Here is a 23,707-nt window from a genome sequence, read left to right as displayed (position 1 = left end):
CAGGGGCGGCGAAATGTCCCGGCGCATAGGGCGCCAGAAACCCTAGCGCCGGTCCTGTACACATGCACCTACTGCCCACAGGATCCCACACACCATTATGCACTGAGGAAGCAGATATCCCCTTACATGGTATCTTGAAGTCTTAAGTGGTTGTAACCGTGCCTCCATGGGTGACAACTGAGAATACCAAATTCAGGACAAACTGCTGAGAAATAGGGCAGATACACCCCAATTCTGGTGGTTATTCTCCTTTAAGATATACCAAACCAGCAATGAAAGTAAACTTCTGTTTCATCACACTGGCTAACAAGAAGTCAGAACAGCAGTTTCCTTAGGCATTCCAGCCCTTGTATCACTACCAAAAAATACTAGACTTTAAGATGAGTGGTTCTTTACAACCAGTTAAATCAAATGAAAGGTTCTTCTTATTCCAAAGGATCAGCCACACACCCAGGTCAATATAGAACTCAGATCTTACCCAATAATCACGCTGTTGCCAATCCTTTAGTATCTAAAATCTAAAGGTTTGTTTATAGAAAGAAAGAAAGAAAGAAAGAGAAAGTAAGTTAAAATTAGTTAAAGGAATCAAATACATACAATAATTGCAAAGTTCTTGGTTCAGGCGCTTAGCAGTGGTGGAATAAACTGCTGGCTTAAGTCAAGTCTCTGGTTGCTTCCAAATCATTGGAAGGTCTTCAGTCCCTGGGTTAGAATGTTCCCATTAGTATAAGTCTATAGTCCAGAGTTCTAAGCAGGAAAGAAGCAAAATGGAGGTGTTTCCAGCTCCTTTTATAGCTTCTGCCATGTGGAGGGAAATCCATTGTTTCAAACAAAGCCCTCAACACAGCTAGTGGAAAATTACAGGTAAAAGATGGAGTTACACGGGCAAGTCACAGGTCCAAGCATGACTTCACTTAGTCATAGCAGGAAAGTCCATTATCTGGAGATAGGTGTCTCCCGTGGTCCATTGTGAGTTTAATGTGTTTTAATGGGCCATTCAACTCGAATAGTTCCTTCACAATGTGCTGGCTAAATATCTTGTTGGTGCTAACCAGAATCAAACACCTTATAAATATAGGTATATAGTTGATATTCTTAACTTCAGCTACAAAAATGATACATGCATACAAATAGCATAATCATATTCATTCGTAAACATCTTTCCCCAGACATCTTACATGCCACATTTTGTACAAGATTTGTTGCAATTATATAACAGTGGTAGCAACAATGATCTACATGGTCATATTTTATCAGATAACATCACACCCCAAACGCAAAATTGATGCAGGAAGGGGTGTCCCAGACACTGCTGAATGCATCATAGGAACTTCCCATTCTTGGTTCTGTATTACCACAGCTTCTAACCCAATATTAGAAGTATCAGTGTATAACATAAAAGGTTTATCAAAATCTTGTTTGCTGCATAGCATTGGATCATTGTGCACAAGGAGAAAACATATTATGATTATGACTCAGTTTTATAGCTGCTATATAGACTGAGCTCCGACTGAATGGGAACTTTGTGTGTCAAGTGGTTGTAGATGTGGGCTTTTAAGGATTCAATTATTTTTCTCCCATAGATTTTTCATATCAGGTGACACAATAGATTATCATGGACACTTTGTTTTAAAGAGGTAACGAGAATATGCACAAAAATCAGAGCACCATACACAGCAGAGCACCTTAAATTAATAGTGGATGGTGGTATTTTGCTGCCAAAGACATTACCAGCCCACATGAAAACTGAAGGTGAAATGGGCTGGTGATTATTCTTTCATTAGTTGGTGAACGCTAGCAGTATGGTCAGTGATGTACAGAATGTAGACAGATATGGTCCTTGCTACAAGAAGCTGTAACCTTATTGATGTGTTAATGTATTGATTAATCTCTTGATTGATTAATCTGACTGCAGTGGTTAGTAATGGTTTGGTCTCCTAAGGGTTACAGTATCAGAAATATTTTTTATCAATATCATTAGAATGGGAGACCCTAAAAGCACATGAGAAATAATTGCAATTTATCCCATGTCCTTTTATTAACAAATCTGTTAAGCCGACAAACAATCCCACAAACAAGACTGAGAGTGGATGGGTCACTACAAAAACTAATTTCCCCCTGCTGATACTCTCACCTTCTTGTCAAATGTTTGAAATGGGCTACCTTGATTACATTGGCCTCATTAGCACTACAAAAGTGATTTCCACCCCTTCTTGTCAACTGTTGAGACTAACCCATTTCCATCTTAATTGAATTGGCTTGTTAGCACTGACCCCCACTTGGTAAGGCAACTCCTATCTTTTCATATGCTATGTATTTATACCTCCCTACTGTATTTTCCACTCCATGCATCTGATGAAGTGGGTTTTAGCCCACAAAAGCTTATGCCCAAATAAATTTGTTAGTCTCTTAGGTGCCACAAGGACTCCTCATTGTTTTTGCTGATACAGACTAACATGGCTACCACTCTGAAACCTGTGGCCATGTGAGGTTATCCTTCAATATAAACAAAGACAATTAACTTGGGGGTATACCTAGAAAGCAAAGAAGATAACCCGTCTTTCTGCACCTATATATATGTATGTATATATATATGTAAATGGACAGCATGTTTGCATTAATAAAAATGGAATCTCAACCAGCTTTGGCTGAAAACACTGCAGAGGACATTGCGTGAGATAAGTGTCTTTAGACAGCAGGTTACCTTTTAGTTAAGCTTAGTCTTGAGAAAGTGTGTTATGCTTCTGTTTTATATGTAACCATTTTTTCAAGTGATAGAGAGTAATAATACTGAACTCTTGAATCTTCGATAATAAACTTATTCTTTTTTCACTATGAATATATCTAAGCCCTATACTATTAAGCAAAGTGCTGATCCTGAGTTGTATCTTACAAGCTGATATATTCTGTTCTTCTTGGTACAGTGGACATGGTATTTCTGTGAATAGTCAGTACCATGGTCTGGATATCACTAGGGGAATGCTTCAAATGGACTCGGAGACTGGAGTGCATCTATTTTAAATTGCTAGTCAAAGTAAGGGCTGGCATAGCCCAGAAGAGAATGCTTGAGTGGCTAAGAAGCTGGTGATGCTATGAAGCTGACAATCAGCTAAACGCAAGCAAGACTTCCTCATGTTGGAGGCAGGAAGTAACTAGGTGACACACAATCCTGGGTACCCTGTAAACAGTCACAACTACATAAGACATAAAATTCAGTGTGTGACTAGAAGATTAGTTTAACATTAAGCAGTATAATGACCCTATGTTCTGGAGCTGCATTATTATCAGAATTCCTTGTGTTAAAAGTGATTGCCAGTTAATTCTTGTTAACATAACACACACACACACACACAATAAATAGCAAATATGTAAATAAAATGGAATTCAATAATATGTCATAATGCAATTTTTTTCATAATTGGTTTAGGAGTGTGGGGATTAGAAGAAGGGCTGGAGATGGCCTGAGTGTCAAGCAAAAGTGACTTCTAGTTTCAGTAACATTTCTGATGCACTGATGGAGAGGAATAGAGAAGTCATGAGACTGGAGACAAAGAAATGTCTATGATCAAAGTGAGAAATCATTAAGACCTCAACAAAAGTTCTGACAGAAGCAGAAGAGAAGAATTGATGGAACCAAACCCAGGTCTGGAATAGAATCTTGCCTCTTAGCCCCATGTTTAGTTTAGGTTTGTGTTGGAAGTAGAGCTATTTTAAGTGTCAAAGTTCTTTGCATCACTTGGGTTCTGAAAAAAATAGAACAAAGCTAATATTAAAAATATTGACTGTACCTAACCTACACTGTAATTGATATGTTTTCTGATAAACAGTATGTTTCCTTCAACCTAAATTGCAGCAAAAGTATCAATCACTTATCAGACCATTTTGCTTTGAAATAACGATAGCATTTTTGTATACAGCGTATGTGATGTGTGTGACACAGAAGATGAAACATTTGTTTATCAAAAGCATGGGCCCAGAGTTGGCAAACCCCACTGCAATCAAATCTGTTTGTTTAGACCTTTCCTTTTCCCCAAGTAGTAATCATACTAATTTGTAGGTACAGTAGATGCTGTTTCCAGTGTTTCATTGCTGTTTCTCTGGTAATCCTGTCATTTAAAGCATTTTTTGTTGTTACTTCTGTCTATTTCTAGTCCTCTAAGAAGCTCATTATACTGTAAATTGTACCACTTTACTTCAGGGCAGTAGGATGTTTCTAACAGAAATTTTCAATGCCTTCTCAAACCTAGGAAGGAAGTACTTATTTTGCTGTTTTGTTACTCACACATCACAAAGTCAGAATACAGAATTTAGTTGGAAACTTTTCAGGCTCAAGTTCTTTTGGTCTAGGGAAAAATATGAAATCTGAGCTGCTGAATAGATATATAAAATGTTTACATGTATATGTATACATGTAAATATTTGCATTTACAAAAGAGTTGCATTTATTGTTCTTGTACAAAAGACAAAACATTTTGTATAAATAATCTTAATTCTTTTCATAGAACAGGTTGTTAATAAATTAGGGAAATAATATTTTAATTACACTTGAAAACCAGCGGTTTGAGTTAAGGAGAAAATGTTTGTGTAAAGGAGGAGGGGCTGATATGAATTCTGTCTGTGACCAGGCAATTGGTAATGTTTACTATATGACTATCTACATGTTATTGTAGGCATATAGTGATTTATTTAGCAGGCTGTTAGCAGGAAGATAACATAACTGGTCTAGATAAAACACCTCATTGTAAATAGGTCAGGAGGTTAAGAAACAATACTTGACCTATGCTATTAGCTGTGTTGAAGGTGCTAATTCAAAGGTCAGGCCAAAGTTACACAGGCTGAGAACTAACAGACCAAAAGGAAACCAAACATTAAAATGTTGCCATCTAGAAAGAGGGGAGGGCAGCTGTCAGCAAGCTGTTCACAAGGAGCAGAGTGACACTGAGACTGGCCATGAGAGACGATCTGATGCAGTAGGGATGGTAAACTTTGGTAAGACAAATATAGGTATAAACTATGCTGTGTTATTGTAGCCTTGTTGGTCCCAGGATATTAGAGAGACAAGGTGGGTGAAGTAATATCTTTTATTGGATCAACTTGTTTTAGTGAGAGAGACAAACTTTTGTGCCTACACAGAGCTCTACTTAAGGTCTGAGAAATGTATTCAGAGTGTCACAGCTAAATCCAAGGTAAATGCAGCTAAATACTTTGATTTAAGGAGGCTGTCTGGTCACTGCATTAATCACTGGTCAGAGCTCGCAAGGGGTACATTGGCAGGTGCTGAGCCCAAGGCTTGCTGAGGAATCCCAGCTGGGGGTGCAACCTGATGACCTAGTCCGAGAGTGGGAGAATGGTAGGATAGAGTAGGAAGGTGGAAGGGACCTTGAGAGGTCATGTAGTCCAGTCTCCTGCACTCACGGCAGGACTAAGTATTATCTAGACCATCCCTGACAGATGTTTGTCTAATCTGCTCTTAAACATCTCCAATGATAGAGATTTCACAACCTCCCTAGGCAATTTATTCCAGTGTTTAACCACTCTGACAGTTAGGAAGTTTTTCCTAATGTCCAACCTAAATCTGCTTTGCTCCAATTTAAGCCCATTGCTTCTTGTGCTATCCTCAGAGGTTAAGGAGAACAATTTTTCTCCCTCCTCCTTATAACAACCTTTTATGTACTTGAAAACTATTATCATATCCCCTCTCAGTCTTCTCTTCTCCAGACTAGACAAACCCCATTTTTTCAATCTTCCCTCAGGATTCCATCTCCTGCATTCAGAAAGAAAAGAGAGGGTCCAAGGAACAGCATACCCTGACCCATGACAGTTAGCAAACGTCAGAAAAGCTTCATGAAATCCCTATATTTAAGGTTCTGACGTTCTGAGAAGCAAAACACCTCTGAGTTCCCATCCCAGCTAAAAAAAGATTGCTTGGATTGTAGTTCTGGTTCTGCAAAACTAATAGCTCAGTGAGTGCTGGTTTTGAAAAGTGACACTACAAATGACTTATCCTTTGAATTCCTACAACATGCAGTATTAACATTTGTTTGATTGTTTGACAGCCAGGAGAAAAGACAATGATTGCAAACATGAAACACTGTATTTGTACAAAATACAAAATTGAGCCTTTTAGCCTGTACTAATTTCTAGGCGGGTCCAGTATTTCTTTCCCACCTACAAGTAACCATTTAATTCAGTCACTCCTACAACTTTAATGGGAATCTTGGTTATACATATGCATACATGAAAAAAGTAGCATGAAAAAACCCAAAGAGTCCTGGAAATAAAGGTATGCAGAAAACATATCCCGATCATATGGTGGGTTTTTTTAAAAAAACACATTTGTAGTATCAAAGATACCCAAACCCATTCCATTAACTTTTTTTTATTTAAAATCACTTTTATCCTACTCATTCCCAGACAGCCAGCAGCAGCTATTTTATGATTGGTTTATAAACATCTAAAAATATGGAGCTATAACAGAAAAAGCAGTAAAACAACCCATATTTCAGTATCCTGAGCAGAGCTATTATAATAAAATATAGAAAATTGCAACTATTATTGCTATAGCTTAGAACATTTTCATTGTTTTGTAAGTTATTATCTCAATTTTTGTATATTAGTTATCATACAAATGGATTACAGTGACTGCCTTCAGAACTCTGCCATTGAATGGACTTGCATAGAATCATAGAAATATAGGACTGGAAGAGACCACGATAGGTCATCTAATCTAGTCTTTTGCACTGAGGAAGAACTCAGTATTAACTAGATCATCCTTGACAGGTGCTTGTCTAATCTGATTTTAACGACCTCCAATGACAGAGATTCCACAACCTCCCCATCTCAGCAAGGTAATTTATTCCAGTGCTTAACTATCCTGAGAGGAAGTTTTTCCTAATATCTAACCTAAAACTACCTTGCTGCAATTTAAACCCATTACTTCTTGTCTAATCCTCAAAGGATAAGGGGAATAATTTATTGCTCCCCTCTTTATGACAACCTTTTACATACTTTAAGACTGTTATTGTGTCTCCCATCAGTCTTCTCTTCTCCAGACTAAACAACCCCGGGTTTTTTTGTCAATTTTTCCTAGTAGATCATGGTTCTTTTAGAACTTTAGTCATTTTTGTTGCTCTCGTCTAGACTTTCTCAGCTTTGTCCACATCTTTGCCAAAGTGTGGTGTCCAGAACTGGAGTAGAGGGGAAGAATTAGTTGTGTCTTGCTTAAAACACTCCTGCTAGTACATCCCAGAATGATGTTCACTTTATTTTCAACAGTCTTCCATTTTTGACTCATATTTAGTTTATGATCCACTATGACCCTGAGATCCTTTTCTGCAGTAGTCCACCATTTCCTATTTTGTGTTTCTGGAATGGATCATTCCTTCCCAAATGTAGTACTTTGCATTTGTCCTTATTTAATTTTATGTTATTTATTTCAGACCATTTCTCCAGTTTGTCAGGATCATTTTGAATTCTAATTTTATCCTCCGAAGACTTTGCAACCTCTCCCAGCGTGGTATCATCTGCAAACTCTATAAGTGTACTCTCTGTGCCATTATCTCAATCATGGATGAAGATATTGGATAGAACCAGACCCAGGACAGATTCCTGAAGGACCCCACTCAATATGTCCTTACTGATTGACTGTGAACCATTGATAACTGCCCTCTGAGTATGGTTTTAAACCAATTCTGGACCCACCTTATAGTGGATTCATCTAGACCAGGGGTCAGCAAAGGTGGTACGCGAGCCAATTTTTGACGGCACGCAGGGCGGGCTGAGCCAGTCAGCCTGCCACAGCTCTGGGGTTCCCGCTGCTGGCCCCTTACCAGCTGGGGTCCCATCGCCGCACTGCTAGTCCCACTCAGCGCCCGCTGCTGGCCTGGGGGAAGGAACCACAGGGTGGCAGCGGGCTGTGAGCCCAGTTGACAGGAGCTGTCAGGCGAAACCCCAGTGCACCACCACTCTGGAGTTTCCACTGCTGGATCCTGCCCGCAGGTCCCACTCAGCACCCGCTGCTGGCCTGGGGGAAGGAACCCCGGGCTGGCAGTGGGCTGAGACCCCAGCTGGCAGGAGCTGGCGGCTAAAACTCCAGAGGGGGGCTGGTGGAGATGCTCAGCCCACCCCTGAAAGCCCAGAGCTGAGTGAGCTGACCCGTTCAGCCTGCTACCGCTCTGGGGTTCCAGCTGCTGGCCGCTTACCAACTGGGGACCCCGCTGCAGCCCCACTGACCTTGCTTCCAGCGCAGGCCCCCTGCCAGACAGAGTCCAGGCGTCCAGCCTGCTCAGCCCTACACCAGATGCCAGCTCCACTCACCTCAGATGCCGATCTGGGGTTCCAGCCACTGATCTCTTGCCAGCCGGTTATCAATTTATAACTCAGAAGCCTGTGTGCAGCTTAAAAGTATTTACATAGGTGCCACTAGACATTGGAAAACTCAACAAGGGCAATGATCACATTAAACTAATAAGATCTGCATTTTAATTTAATTTTAAATAAAGCTTCTGAAACATTTTGAAAACCTTGTTTACTTTACATATAACAGTTGTTTGGTTATATATTATAGACTTACAGAGATACCTTCTAAAAAACATTAATGTATTACCGGCATGCAAAGCCTTAAATTAGAGTATATACTCTAGTGTATACTTGAGTGAAGAATCGGACACCACTGCTGAAAGGTTGCTATATTTCCCAAGTTTGCTTATCAGAAAGTCATGTGAGACCATATCAAAAGCTTCACTAAAGTCAAGATCATTTCATCTACTGCTTCCCTCCTTCCATGAGGCTTAGTCTGTTTCAAAGAAGGATATTATGTTGATTTGACATGATTTGTTCTTAACAAATCCATGTTCAGAGTTGCTTATCAACTTATTATTTCATAGGTGCTTACAAATTTATTGTTTGATTATTTGATCCATTATCTTTCCAGGTACTTAAATTAAGCTGATTGGTCTATAGTTCCCTTGGTTGTCTTTATTCCCTTTTTTATAGATAGGCACTATATTTGCCCTTTTCCACACGTCTGGAATCTCCACTGTCCTCGCTGAGTCCTCAAAGCGAATCACTAATGGCTCAGAGATCTCCTCGGTGAGTTCCTTAGGTATTCTAGGATGTATTTCATCAGGTCTTGCTGACCTGAAGACATCTAACTTGTCTAAATAATTCTTAACTTTTTCTTTTCCTATTTTAGCCTCAGATCCTACCCCATTTACACCGACGTGCACTGTTAGTCCTCCAATAACTGCTCATTTTTGGTGAAAACTGAAATAAAAAGGGCATTTAATACTATGACCTTTGCTACAATTTCTGTTACTGTCTTTCCCTCCTCATTGAATAATGGGCCTACCTTGTCCTGGGTCATCTTCTTGCTTCTAACATATCTGTAATGTTTTCTTGTTCCCCTTTATGTCCCAATCAATTTAATCTCATTTTGTGTCTTGGCCTTTCTAATTTTGTCAATACATGCTTGTATTATTTTTTATATTCCTCCTTCATAATTTGTCCTAGATTTCATTTGTTTTATGACTCTTATTTTTGAGTTTCACATCACTGAAGATCTCCTGGGTTAGCTGTGGCTGTTTCTTACCATACTTCCTAGCTTTCCAATACATTAGGATAATTTAACATAGTCATAGTTTAACATGACATATAGCACCAGTAATCCATTTGTTTTAGCCCCTTCTAATCCAAAATGTGTCATGTTACATCATTAAGGTCTTGATTCAGCAAGAAGTTTATTACAGTGTGGCACATGTTTAAGTGTTTTGCTGAATCAACTGATACTTCATTCTTAGATATACAACTTTCATTAGCTTTAACAGGAGTACTGCATGCAGAAGGAATGCAGGATCAGACCCCTAATCAATACTTCTATCTTTCTTTTTTTCATGTTTGTTAAAATTGTGTTCCCAAAAGAAAGATACAGAGATAGTGAATCTAATTTTCTGTTGTTTTATTAAATATCCAGCTTGCAAAGCAAGGCTCCAGTCCTGCAATGCAGTTCGTAAGCACTCACGTACAGTCCTACTGGATTCAGTATGGCACTGCATAAGTGCAGAAACCCATGCTATCATATCCTGTTGTGGTATTAGGGCCTATGCTTTGATCCTGAAATTTATTACACACAGGAAGACTTTTGGGGCCCCACTGACTTGGAGCTTTGAAGAGGCTCAGGGCTGCATCCATATGGAACAAACTGCAGTATCATGTAAAATAAGATACAACAATTGTCCTTAATTCTGTAACATTTACTGAAATAAGCAAACTTTAATCTCAAAAGTGGTCATTTCTCACACTATTGGTTTATTTTTTTTAAGACTGTGATTGCATTTACATTGATGTTCAAGTCAAATGTGTTATTATAAATATTTTAACCATACAATATCTGAGGGAGGAGCAGGCACTGCATGAGCTCATCAGGAAAACTAGACACTCTTGCTGATGAATGAAGCCTGCAAGTATATGATCTACATCTTTTAAGTGCTGTAGTGGGAAAGAGGAGAGTCATGAAGGCCCCACTTATAGTCATTCGAAGCACATTTGGCCACTTTACATCTGAAGCATTGAGCTTTGCCCACAGATGGCTTAGAAGGTTAAAACTATAAGGCTGGACTATTGGATCTGTCACGAGATAGGCATTGGCTATGGCTGAAGCTTGTTCATGTCTCCTAGTACATTATCTGGAGGTGACATTGAGGTTCTTTGGAGGTGGATAGGAAGCTGGCTAGATCATCGGGCTCAACAGGTAGTGATAAATGGCTCCATGTCTAGTTGGCAGCTGGTATCAAGCGGAGTGCCCCAAGGGTCGGTCCTGGGGCCACTTTTGTTAAATATCTTCATTAATGATCTGAAGGACGGTGTGGACAGCACTCTGAAAGTTTGCAGATGACACTAAAATGGAAGGAGTGGTAGATACGCTGGAGGGTAGGTATAGCATACAGAGGGACCTAGACAAATTAGAAGATTGGGCCAAAAGAAACCTGATGAGGTTCAACAGGGACAAGTGCAGAGACCTGCACTTAGGACGGAAAAATCCCATGCACTGCTACAGACTAGGGACCAAATGGCGAGGCAGCAGTGCTGCAGAAAAGGACTTAGGGGTTACAGTGGATGAGAAGCTAGATATGAGTCGCAAGTGTGCCCTTGTTGCCAAGAAGGCTAACAGCATTTTGGGCTGTATAAATAGGGGCATTGCCAGAAGATCAAGGGACATGATCATTCCCCTCTATTTGGCATTGGTGAGGCCTCATCTGGAGTACTGTGTCCAGTTCTGGGCCCCCACACTCCAAGAAGGATGTGAAAAAATTGGAAAGAGTCTAGCGGAGGGCAACAAAAATGATTAGGGGGTTGGAGCACATGTCTTATGAGGAGAGGCTGAGGGAACTAGTAATCAGTCTGCAGAAGAAAAGAATGAGGGGGGATTTGATAGCTGTTTTCAAGTACCTAAAAGGGGGTTCCAGAGAGGATGGATTTAGACTGTTCTCAGTGGTACTGATGACAGAACAAGGAGTAATGGTCTCAAGTTGCAGTGTGGGAGGTTTAAGTTGGATATAAGGAAAAACATTTTCACTAGGAGGGTGGTAAAGGATTGGAATGGGTTATGTAGGGAGGTGGTGGAATCTCCTTCCTTAGAGGTTTTTAAGGTCAGGGTTGACAATGCCCTGGCTGGGATGATTTAGTTGGGAATTGGTCCTGCTTTGAGCAGGGGGTTGGACTCGATGAACCCCTGAGGTCCCTTCCAACCCTGATATTCTAGGATTCTATGATTATATAATTGTACAAATGGGATACTTTGTTCTAAGATGGTAGATCAGTGGATTAGACACATCTTCAAACAGGAGTAGATGTGGTATGTTTTGAATCTTAATGAGCACTAAACCATTGATTTAGTGGTACTACCAGTCATGACTAAGGATAACTCAAGAGAGAAAGGGTTTTCAGGATAGGCTTAATCAATCATAACAGTACAATATTTTCCAAAGTTAATTTTAATTACAGTTTCTTCAAGTCCATAATTTCAAAACAATTTGAAATTTCCAGTGTCCATAGGCACCAAATTCCAAGTAAAGTTCCTCGGTTGGAGGAAGGGGGAAGGAATGTAGTTATAAACTTTTTAAAGTCTTACATGGTGACCCAACAACTGAAAAGTGATGTTCTCCTCTTGTAAAGTGATTAGTGCTGTCAGCTTGCACTGAACTCAGAGTTGAGATTGTTTAATAACTTGCAAAATGAAGCCCATAGTTCCTAGACAATAAAACATCCTTTTTATTTAACAGTAAGATCAAATACAGCAATGGATTGATGCCTAAGTATCTAAACCCACAGCAATTAATGTCCTTGATTCTAGAGCTGTGTGGAGAAAGGTAATTGTGTTTCACAGAGGATTTTGATATTTCATAATTTGGTTCTTTTCCAATTTGGAATGAAAACCAAAAATTTCAAAATTCTCATGAAAGGAAATGTTTCCTTGGATTAGAAGCAGTCTGCATAGTGGACTGCTCCAGGGTCACTGGCTCAGGGACAGTCCACATGGCAGACTGCCGCAGATCTATGGACACTGGAAGCCCTGGGAGACTGAACTGCTAAGGAGTTATAAACTTGGGAGCCAGGGCTTTCAGACTCATAGCTCCTCCTCAACCTTCCTGGAAGCCTGAACGGAGTCTGGAAGCCCTGAATGAGCTGGGAGCCTTGGAGCTTGGGAGCTGGGGCTCTTATGGCTTCCATGCTCCCAGCTCCTCAGCAATCTGCCTAACGAGCTGCAGTCAGGACCCTGGAAGACCTGGCTGAGTCAAGGACCTCAGAGTCTGGCAGCTGCAGTTCCCTGGGCTTCCAGGCTCCCAGCTCCCTGTTGGCTGACAATCTGGTTACTGAAGAGCCAAGCTGGTGAGCTGGCAGAAACAAGACAGGCTTACACCAGAATGCTGCCTTTGCTCCATTGCAATTTCACTGAATTCAAACCATTTCCATAAAATGTTTAGATTTTGATGAACAGGCATTCTGTGGAGGGAAAATGTTCTATTGAACAACTTCCAACCACCTCAATTTAATTCAGGTATGTGCTTAGGACATAAAAATATGCTGTCACTAATCAGTATGATTTCCTGAACTGGATTCATAAGTGATTTAAAACCATATATTAGAAAACAACAATAATCTGATTTTTCATTACCCTGCATCTGGTGTGGTCATTTATACCAGTGCAAAGCTGGTGTGAAATGCTACCATGCTCATCTGGTTTGCACAGGTGTACGACTCTGCAATATGGAAGGCAGTGGAGAATCAGTCCCTAAACAAATAAACATAAACTGTATATAAATGTTATTTTTAAAGTATTTTCAGAGCAGTTAGTGTCAAAAGAAGCGAATGATAAAAACGGAAGACATTTAGTTGTGCATTGAATACATATATACATACTAGTGATATACTTGTACAAAGAAGAATTTCATCCAGGTACCTCTTTTTTTCTTCCGCAGTTGGTGATATTTATTATATGAGAGACATTGCTAAGAGATTAGATCACAATGTTTAGTCTTCTGCATTTGTCTAAACATGTTTATTAATACGTTTAATAGCTAAAACCAAACTCAGTTATTTCATTAAGAGCTCAATAATTTATGCAGAAGCTAAAATGAACCTTGTATTATTATGATACATCTAATATTTCAAAGCAAGATGCTTTGCTTTTAAACAGCACTAAATTCTTTATAGTCAATTATCAAAGAGAAAACAACTTAAATGTAAGCTTAAATCTCCGAAGCAGTTAACTTGCTTCCAAGTCTCCTTCATTTGTTTGGAACTCTAAAACTTTTAATAATTTGAGCCAATTTGATGTGGAGCCAAATAATAAACTACTCAGCTCTAGATTCCAACTGCATTTAATATCACTTTATGTTCAGTCATCCAATTTGAACTCAATTAAAGTCCTCCTATAATGCCTTCTCATTTGTGTTAATACAATCTGAAGTACTGTAAATTGAAGCATCATCAGTGTAAACATGTAGATAGCAGATTTGGTAATAATTGCTAGTATATCATTTATGGAAATAAAAAAAAATAGCAGTTGGCCTAATACACTTCCTAGTGGAGTACAGACTGGGTGGTGCGATAATCAAGACATTCTTAAAAGTTATCAATGCAATTTGATTAAATTGACAAATATAGTAGCCTCCAAACATCTACATACAATATAAATGGTTAAATTTTAATTTTGCATACCCACTGAATGAAAATAATTAAAACCTTGACAATTCCCAAAGATTTGTTTTATATGATATACTGTCAAGTTTCTTTGTGGGCATTTAATCTTCTCTTTATCTTGGCAGTCAAAGGAAAGATAGAAATAAATTAATGTTCCTTGCATTTATTATATCATTGACAACTTTATGCAAAGGAGAAGGAAAGATCTTGCAGGCCCAATTAAGGAACAGGATGTTCTCTCACTTGTGGCCTATTTGGTTACCCCAGAGGTTATCATTGTGTAAAGGAATCTGACACTGAAGCTAAATGAGCAATAGTCCAAGGGAAGGGAACAGCACCAAAAAGCATGTTAAACTAAGAAATATGGGATTGTTTGTATATTTGTGTCATGATCACTTTACACTATATCATATCCTGTTCCTTCCCCAACATCTGCATCAGAGGAGGCTTTTGACACTGGCTGAAATGCTGCAGCTGCTGAGCAGGAGTGGAGGAGTTGGATGCCAGAAATCTATAGCAGAGCTGCATATGCTTAATGTTGTTGAGCTGTGTACCATAGGAGCATGCTGCATATAAGGGATAGGAACTCATGCCTCCTAATCTGGTGAACCGTTAACTAGACTGCAGTGGCCTTCCAGAATGGAATGGGCTACTGGCAAAACAGATTACAATATCAGGAAATGTGATGTCACACACCATCAAGTTTACCAAGGCAAACACTGCCCCATCCCAATATCCAAAAGACATTAACCTGCCATCTGGAACATTTGCAAGATTACTTTTGACTTAAATGTCAGAAAGGAAGAAAAAGACAGTTAATCATCTTCAGTGATTCTAAGAGGATCAGCTTGCTTACCACATGCTGTGAGCCACAATCACACTTGAGTTTGGTGAATTTTAAAAAAACAACATTTTTGTTAGTACAATACATCATGTAAGGGAACAGCTTGAGCGTTCTGTACCATGCAACAGTAAACAAACATATAACAGCAAAACCTAGCATAAAAAGCAAAGGGCACAGTTTTAAAATTAGCTCACCCTAATCTCTTCTGTGATCTCTCGCCCAACTTGGGTAGTTGGAAAGTGACTTTTCCCTCCAGTCCTTAATCCTGTAGCAATGGTGTCTGTACACTACATTTAAAGTCCTATCCTTTGTGTGCATTCAAAGATATTGTTTTTTTGCAGGCTGCATCGTGCAGGATTATAGGCAATCATTTTCTGTGCTGAAGCAGCACTTCCCTGGCACTAGAGATCTCTAACTGATGAGCTATACACAGGGAAATGTTGGTGTCTCTGGGTCTGCAGTTTCCCAAGAAAGCACAAGCAAGAGAAGGCCCTTCGGCTACGCTCTGATGTCCAGGGCCACTTCACTGTGAACATTAAAAAAACAAAAAAGCAGTAGCAACAAAACAAGAGCAAACAAGTCCCACCAAATCCAAACAAATCAAGCTGTCAGGTCTTGATAGCTCTCCTGTGATCTTCTCTTCAGCCTGACAGCTTGGAAGAAGTAGAGTTAGTACTCTACACTTCTTTCTCAGTCCTTGATCTTTTTGCAAAGGTATCCATAGACTGGAATGACAATACTAGTATAAAGAAAATATTTTGATTGAAGATTATGTAATGAAACATAATTCCACTCGTCACAGTAGTTGTATATCTATGAGGCATTCGATATCAAAGCTTCGTAAGCCACCAGCACTACATTGTTGTTAGTTTTTGTGCAGTGTTGACAATGTAATCAGTGCTACACATACATGAGGGAACTAAGACAGTTTCTGTCCAAAGAATCTTATCTAACATAGACAACACAAACACCATTCAATTATATTCTTCACTGGGAGAAGGAATTATCTGGAAGCTGTGGCAATGTCTAGGTGAGAATATTGCTGAAAAGTTAAAAGGAAGGAGGATGTATTAAGGCAGGATTTTAAAGAGAAAGGTAAATTCATAGGTAGAATGAAGAAGGCAATGGCAGAAGATTACAAGGGGCAAGTGAGAGGAACTACCCTTTATTGTTTTTTACTAGGGCTGTCAAGTGATTAAAAAAAATAATCGTGATTAATCGAATGATTAAAATAATTAATCTCAATTAATCATGCAATTAATCGTACTGTTAAACAATAATAGAATACCATTTATTTAAATATTTTGGATGTTTTCTACATTTTCAAATATATTGATTTCAATTACAACACAGAATACAAAGTGTATAGTGCTCACTTTATTTTTGAATGCAAATATTTGCACTGTAAAAAACCAAAGAAATACTATTTTTCAATTCACCTCATACAAGTATTGTAGTGCAATCGCTTTATCATGAAAGTAGAACTTACAAATATAGAATTATGTAAAAAAAAACTGCATTCAAAAATAAAATATAAAACTTTAGAGCCTACAAGTCCACTCCATCCTACTTCTTCTTCAGGCAATCACTCAGGCAAACACGTTTGGTTACAGGATATATTGCCGCCCTCTTCTTGTTTACAGTGTCACCTGAAAGTGAGAAAAGGCATTCACATGGCACAATTGTAGCCAGCTTGCAAGATATTTACATGCTAGATGCAGTAATGGTTCATATATCGCTTCATCTTCAAACACCATTCCATAGGACGTCCATGCTGATAGTGGGTTTGGCTCGATAATGATTCAGAGCAGAGTGGACTTAAGTATGTTCATTTTCATCATCCGAGTCAGATGCCACTGGCAGAAGGCTGATTTTCTTTTTGGTGGTTCAGGTTCTGTGGTTCCTGCATCTGAGTGGGTCTCTTTTAAGACTTCTGAAAGCATGCTCCACAGCTCATCCCTCTCTGATTTTGGAAGGCACTTCTGATTCTTAACTCTTGGGTCGAGTGCTGTAGCTATCTTTAGAAATCTCACTTGGTACCTTCTTTGTGTTTTGTAATAAAGCTAATATAAAATGAGTACTGTACACTTTGTATTCTGTTTTGTAATTGAAATCAATATAGTTGAAAATGTAGAAAAACTTCCACAATATTTAATACATTTCAATTGGTATTCTATTGTTTAACAGTGTGATTAAAACTGTGATTAATCACTATTAAATTTTTTTGAGTTAAACATATGAGTTAACTGTGATTAATCAACAGCCCTACTTTTACCTGAATACGAAGGAAGAGGAACAAAGTTGTTTTGACCTTGCTGCAATCTTTTTTTCCCCATTTCAGAAACATTTTCTCTGTTAAATACTGACTCTTGTGGCAGAAATCCACGTTATCTCAATGCTCATGGATTTACAATATTCAGGAGATTTTCAAACTCACTTTCAGGACAGCCATACTGGAAAATCTAGCAGTGACGGTCGTTAGGCAGCACTTGGGGTTCTATTACAGATTTCAGGCACATGGTCCTGTTGAACCACCTGGAGTTCACTGGCATGCAGGAAGGTGTGTGGCCGCTGCCATACTCTTTAAGATACATTGCTTTTTTGACTGACCAGCTCTGCTGGCCACTACGGTGGGCTGGGGAGCAGGGCCATTGCCTACTTCTTCGCTTCCGTTTGCAGATGGCTAGTAGTGCTACCCTTGCACTAAGAAGAGTACAAAGACTGCAGTTGTGGCCAGACTCTGTGAAAGTGGTAGAGAGGCTGGACAGTCTCCATGCACTCACACAAGCTATTGGGTACAACCTGGTCCTTAATTTATGCACCAAATACTCAAAACTTCATGAGAATTTAGTGCAGAAGTTGGCAAGCTTTGGCATGCGGCCCATCAGGGTAGGCACTTTGGCAGGCAGGGCCAGTTTGTTTACCTGCTGCATCCCCAGGTTTGGCCCATCGCAGCTCCCACTGGCCGCAATTCGCCATTGCAGGCCAATGGGGGCAGCAGGAAGTGGTGGCCAGCACATCCCTCACTTGTGCTGCTTCCTGCAGCCCCCATTGGCCTGGGACAGTGAACTGCAGCTAGTGGAAGCTGTAATGAGCCAAACCTCTGAATGCAGCAGGTAAACAAAACAGCCTGACCCGTCAGGGTGCTTACCCTGGTGGGCCTCATGCCAAAGGTTGACGATCCCTGATTTAGTGTATCATATGGTCCTTCAGTACAAGGCCATTCCTGCTCGGGGGCCTCACTCTGCATTGGTGGCTGGGCCAGTGGGAAGGATCCATCCTGGTACTAGGCCACCTGCTGCTGCTGGCAGTTGCTGGCATCTACTGCGGGGCTATTGTTGGCTCTGGCCGGGGCAGAGGACTCACTGCACCAAAACATGGGCAGTGCAGCCCCAGTTGTGTGTGGTGGCAGCTGAGACCCCAGGCATGAGGCTGGGAGCTGGTAGCCCAGGGGTGCTGCAGCGCCCCCCAGGCCCTAGTTCCCATGCCTATGTCTTCTGGGACCGACTGACTGGCCAATTGCACCAGCCCACGGAGGCCCCCAAAGTGCAGGGCCTGGAGCAGTAGCCCCAACTTGCCTTACCCAAGGGATGGCTCTGCCTCAGTTGTGGGTAATATTTTATTATCTATGAGTAAAAGTGATTAGTTGGCATTTTTTCTACATGCCTATTTATATTAAAGATTACGCAAACCTAATTAAGTCTCTCCCTTTTTTCGCCATTATGCTACCATTCATTGGCATTCAACTCTGTTTTACATTCATAACTGAACAGTTTTTCAGTAATGATGGATGTAATTGGTCTTCACCAATGCAACCATTAAAAATGGCCCAAATTAAGCATTTCAAGGTATTAAAAGACAATTAAGGGGAGATATTCAAAGGCACGAAGGGGCACTAAGTGCCCAACTTCTGTTGAAAATCAATGGGAATTGGGCACCTATGACCCATTTGTGTCCTATCTCTTCTCCTTAAACTTTATTAATAAATAAACAGTATAATATCTAAAAATATAAAAAGTTCTTTGTTTTTAATATGATATAACAGGAAAATAAATTACAGCATTCCCAGTGTAATTGTACTGTAAGTCAAACTGCCTTAATGGAAACTGCACAGCCCACACGAGAAAAGCACATAAATATAATGGGCCTTCTTCTCCACTGCTTTGTACTTTGCGTGTTGTGTGTCTGAGTTAATGACTCAAGATTGTCAAAATACCAGGTTCTAATGGAATTATTTAATCTAAGAGTATTAATCAGAGATTAGCATAGCACTATACGGAATATAGAAATAATTAGATTTACTACCACCCTTTGTTGTCAAACTGAGAGCAGGATATGTGGCTGCCATAAACAGACAGTAGGAGTTAGTATAACAAAAGTACTTTATATCTCTTTTGACTGTAAAGGGTTAACAAGTTCAGTAAGCCTAGCTGTCACCTGACTAGAGGACCAATCAGGGGACAGGATACTTTCAAATCTTGAGGGAGGGAAGTTTCTGTGTGTGCTGTTAGAATTTGGTTGTTGTTCTCTCTGGGTTCTGAGAGTGACCAGACGTGCAACCAGGTTTCTCTCCAATCTCTCCGATACAGGCTCTTAAAGTTCAAAATAGTGAGTACTAGGTAGAGATAAGGCGAGTTAGACTTAATGTTGTTTTCTTATTTGCAAATGTGTATTTGGCTGGAAGGAGTTCAAATTTGTATTGGCGGAGGATTTTAATTGTACTTGTATCTAGCCTTGGGAGGTATCCCAGTGTCTACTAGCTGAAAAACTCTGTACTTAAATCCATCTTAACATTACAAAGATAACTTTTACTGTTTTCTCTACTTTAATTAACACTTTTCCTTGTTTAAGAAACCTGATTGTTTTTTATTCTGGTGAGACCTCCAAGGGACTGGTCTGGATCACCAGGGACGTTGGTGGCGGAGATAGGGGGAGGGGGAAGGCGGAGAGAAAGTTAATCTTCCCTTGTGTTAGGAGTACTTTCATTCCTAGGAAGAGACTGGGAGGACGGGAGAAAAGAAGGAGGGGGAAGGTGGCATTTCTCTCTGTTTCAAGGATTCAAGAAGTTTGAATCACAGTTAATATCTTCCCAGGGGACACCGCAGGGAGGGGAGGCCTGGGAAGCAACGGTGGGGGAAAGGGTTTACTTTCCTTGTGTTAAGACACAGAGGATCTGGGTTTGGCGGCTTCCCTGTGCAAGGTTTTGGGGGACCAGAGTCGTACCAGGCACTGAATTCCTGGTTGGCAGCGCATACACGACTAAGCGGTAATGGAGCTTAAAGGAATTCATGCGGACCCCGATCCTTTTGACGTCAAGCTTCAGAGTGGGTGAATATATCAGACACTGTCTTTCCTCGCACTGGGAGGGGACATGTTTTCACAGCCCCAACTAAGTTTCCATATCATATCCTTATAGAAGGTTCAGACAAAGAAATCCTTATTGGCCAAGAATACTCTCCCAGACAAATCATGTTGTGACGTATTTTCTAGCTTCTCAGTTTACACCGCACTCGGTGTGAAGCATGGTTAGTTACAGCTGAGAGACTAACAATTCAGATGTAATGATTCATCATGGGTCTTTCTTACCCCACAATGCATCTCCATGTTGATTCCCTATAACACAGAAAGTGTCTACTATAGAAAATACTCTCTATAGTTCCCAACTCATGATGCTTATTAGCATATATAGTACATATATACTTATGTATGTTTAAAGAGATGTGTGTCTGAGAATATCTAGAGTTTTATAGACATGAAAGCATCCCAGGGAATTAAATAACAGCATAATAATAAATTCCTGAATAGGGTACTATTGTCAAATGACAAGTGTTCTGGGCCCTTATAGAATCAGACATAACTGGTTGTTAAAGACAAAGATTCTAAAAAATAGTTACTATACGATAATGAATCAAATATCTGAAAGAAGAACTAAAAGTTATACTATTTGCCTAGTGCAAATGCCGGTAATTGTTCTCTGGGTCTCCGCGCTTTCGTCTCTTCTGGGGTAGGTTCAGGCGATATTGCTGCCTCTGAACCAGTTCTGAATCACTCCCTCAGTGTCCTGGGAGGACAGGGGAAGTGGAGAGGAGGGACTGGCCCGCCCTCTACTCCAGGTCCAACCCAGGGGCCCTGGGGTTGTGGTGAACCACTTGACTAGCGGTTTCTCCCTGGGTTACTTCCCTCTCATACCCGTCAGCTTGTGAAGGCTTCTCGCCTCTCTTCTATACAGCCTGGTGCCCTTACCTAGGGTTCTGTTGGGCTTCCCATATCCACCGCAGCACCTCCAACCTTCTATTCTCTCTGGACAAACTCTTCTCTTCTGCAATCTCACTCTGCTCCAATCCAACCTTTCTCCTTCAACTACCACCCCTGTCTGACTGAAGCAGGGTTTATATCCATCACTCGGAGTCAGTGCTCTAATTGGAGTCAGTGTCTAAGTGGAGTCAGGTGCTCTACAATTGGCCACAGCGTTCGCGTTAATCTAGAATCTTGTCAGGGAATAAGGCCCCTGCCTAACACTCTTATGCTGCCTCTGGCCTATTCTGTAATCACGTCTACCAAGTCTCTAACAGTGTATCACCAGTGCAAAATTGAGCCATTATACTCCTTTTCCTTCAGTGGAATGACTCCTGATTATCTACCATGACAACAGAATCTAGGCCAGTGGGACTGGGAAAGAAATGATAGCATTTTCCACTTTGCTCTTGATGGCAGTGAACTACAAACGGTGCAAGGCAGTGCGAGAATCAGCTCCCAGTGTATTTACAAAAATATAAAGCATTGGGATTGTCCTCAAATAATGTAAAAGCAGCAAGAATCCTGTGGCACCTTATAGACTAACAGACGTTTGGAGCGTGAGCTTTCGTGGGTGAACTACCACTTCGTCAGACTCAGGTAGTGGAATTCCAGGGGGTAGGTATATATATAGTGCTAGCAGCAAGCTAGAGATAATGAGGTTAGTTCAGTCAGGGAGATGGGGCCTGTTCTAGCAGTAGAGGTATGAACAGGGAGAGAAACTGGTTCTGTAATTGCAAGTCAGTCACAGTCTTTGTTTAGTCCAGAGCTGATGGTGTCAAATTTGCAGATGAACTGAGCTCAGCAGTTTCTCTTGAAGTCGTCCTGAAGTTTTTTTTGCTGCGATGGCCACTTAAGGTCTGCTATAGTGTGGCCGGGAGGTTGAAGTGCTCTCCTACAGGTTTTTGTTATTGGCCATTCCTGATATCTGATTTGTGTCCATTTATCCTTTTCCGTAGTGACTGTCCTGTTTGGCCGATGTACATAGCGAGGGGCATTGCTTGCATATGATCGGCTGTATATTACATTGGTGGACGTGCAGGTGAATGAACCATGATGGTATGGCTGATCTGGTTAGGTCTGTGATGGTGTCGTGGTTAGATATGTGGGCAGAGTTGGCATCGAGGTTTGTTGCATGATGGTTCCTGAGCTAGAGTTACTATGGTACGGTGTCAGTTGCTGGTGAGAATACGTTTCAGGTTGGCAGGTTGTCTGTGGCAGATTGGCCTGCCACCCCAGACCTGAAAGTTTGGATCATTGTCACGGATGGGTTGTAGACCCTGATGATGCGTTGGAGTGGGTTTTAGCTGGGGGCTGTATGTGATGGTCCAGTGGAGTCCTGTTGGTTTCTTTCTTGGGTTTGTCTTGCAGTAGGAGGCTTCTGGGTACCGTCTGGCCTGTTGATCTGTTTCCTTAATTTCCTCGTGCGGGTATTGTAGTTTTGAGAATGCTTGGTGGAGATTTTGTAGCGTGTTGTCTCTGTCTGGGGGTTAGAGCAGATGCGGCTGTACCTCAGTGCTTGGCTGTAGACAATGGATCATGTGATGTGCCCGGGATGGAAGCTGAGGCATGAAGTAGGCATAGCAGTCGGTAGGTTTCGATATAGGGTGGTGGTTATGTGACCATCACTTATTTGCACGTGGTGTCTAAAAGTGAACCTCCCGTGTAGATTGGTCGGCTGAGGTTGATGGTGGGATGGAAGTTGTTGAATCGTGGTGGATTTTCTAGTCTCCTTCCATGGGTCCAGATGATGAAGATGTCATCAATGTAGCGTAGGTAGAGGAGGGGATGGTGACGAGAGCTAGGAAGCGTTGTTCCAGGTCAGCCATAAAAATATTGCTATTGTGGGACCATGCAGGTGCCCATAGCAGTGCACTGATCTGGAATATATATTGTCATCAAACTTGAATAGTTGTGTGTGAGTATAAGGCACAGAGCTCAGCAGCCAGTTGGCTGTGGTATCATGCAGGGATACTATTCTGACAGCTAGTATTCCATCTGTGTGTGGGATGTAGTGTAGAGAGCCTCTACATCCATGGTGGCTAGGATGGTGTTTTTCTGGGAGTGACCATGCACTTGTGTTTCCTCAGGTGCACAAAAACCACACTTATAACAGACCTTAAGGTGGCATCCTGCAGCAAAAAAACTTTAGGACCAGACATCAAAGAGAAACTGCTTCGACTTCAGTTCATCTGCCAATTTGACACATCAGCTCTGGACTAAACAAAGACTGTGAATGGCTTGCCAGTTACAGAACCAGTTTCTCCTCCTTGGTTTTCACACCTCTACTGCTGAACAGGGCCCCATCCTCCCTGATTGAACTAACCTCATTACTCTAGCTTCTGCTACATACTCTAATACCACCTACCC

Source organism: Chelonoidis abingdonii, chromosome 1, assembly GCF_003597395.2.
Source record: "Chelonoidis abingdonii isolate Lonesome George chromosome 1, CheloAbing_2.0, whole genome shotgun sequence".
NCBI lineage: Eukaryota > Metazoa > Chordata > Testudines > Testudinidae > Chelonoidis > Chelonoidis abingdonii.
The sequence above is the reverse complement of the archived record's forward strand: the minus strand, read 5'-3'. Positions refer to the sequence as shown.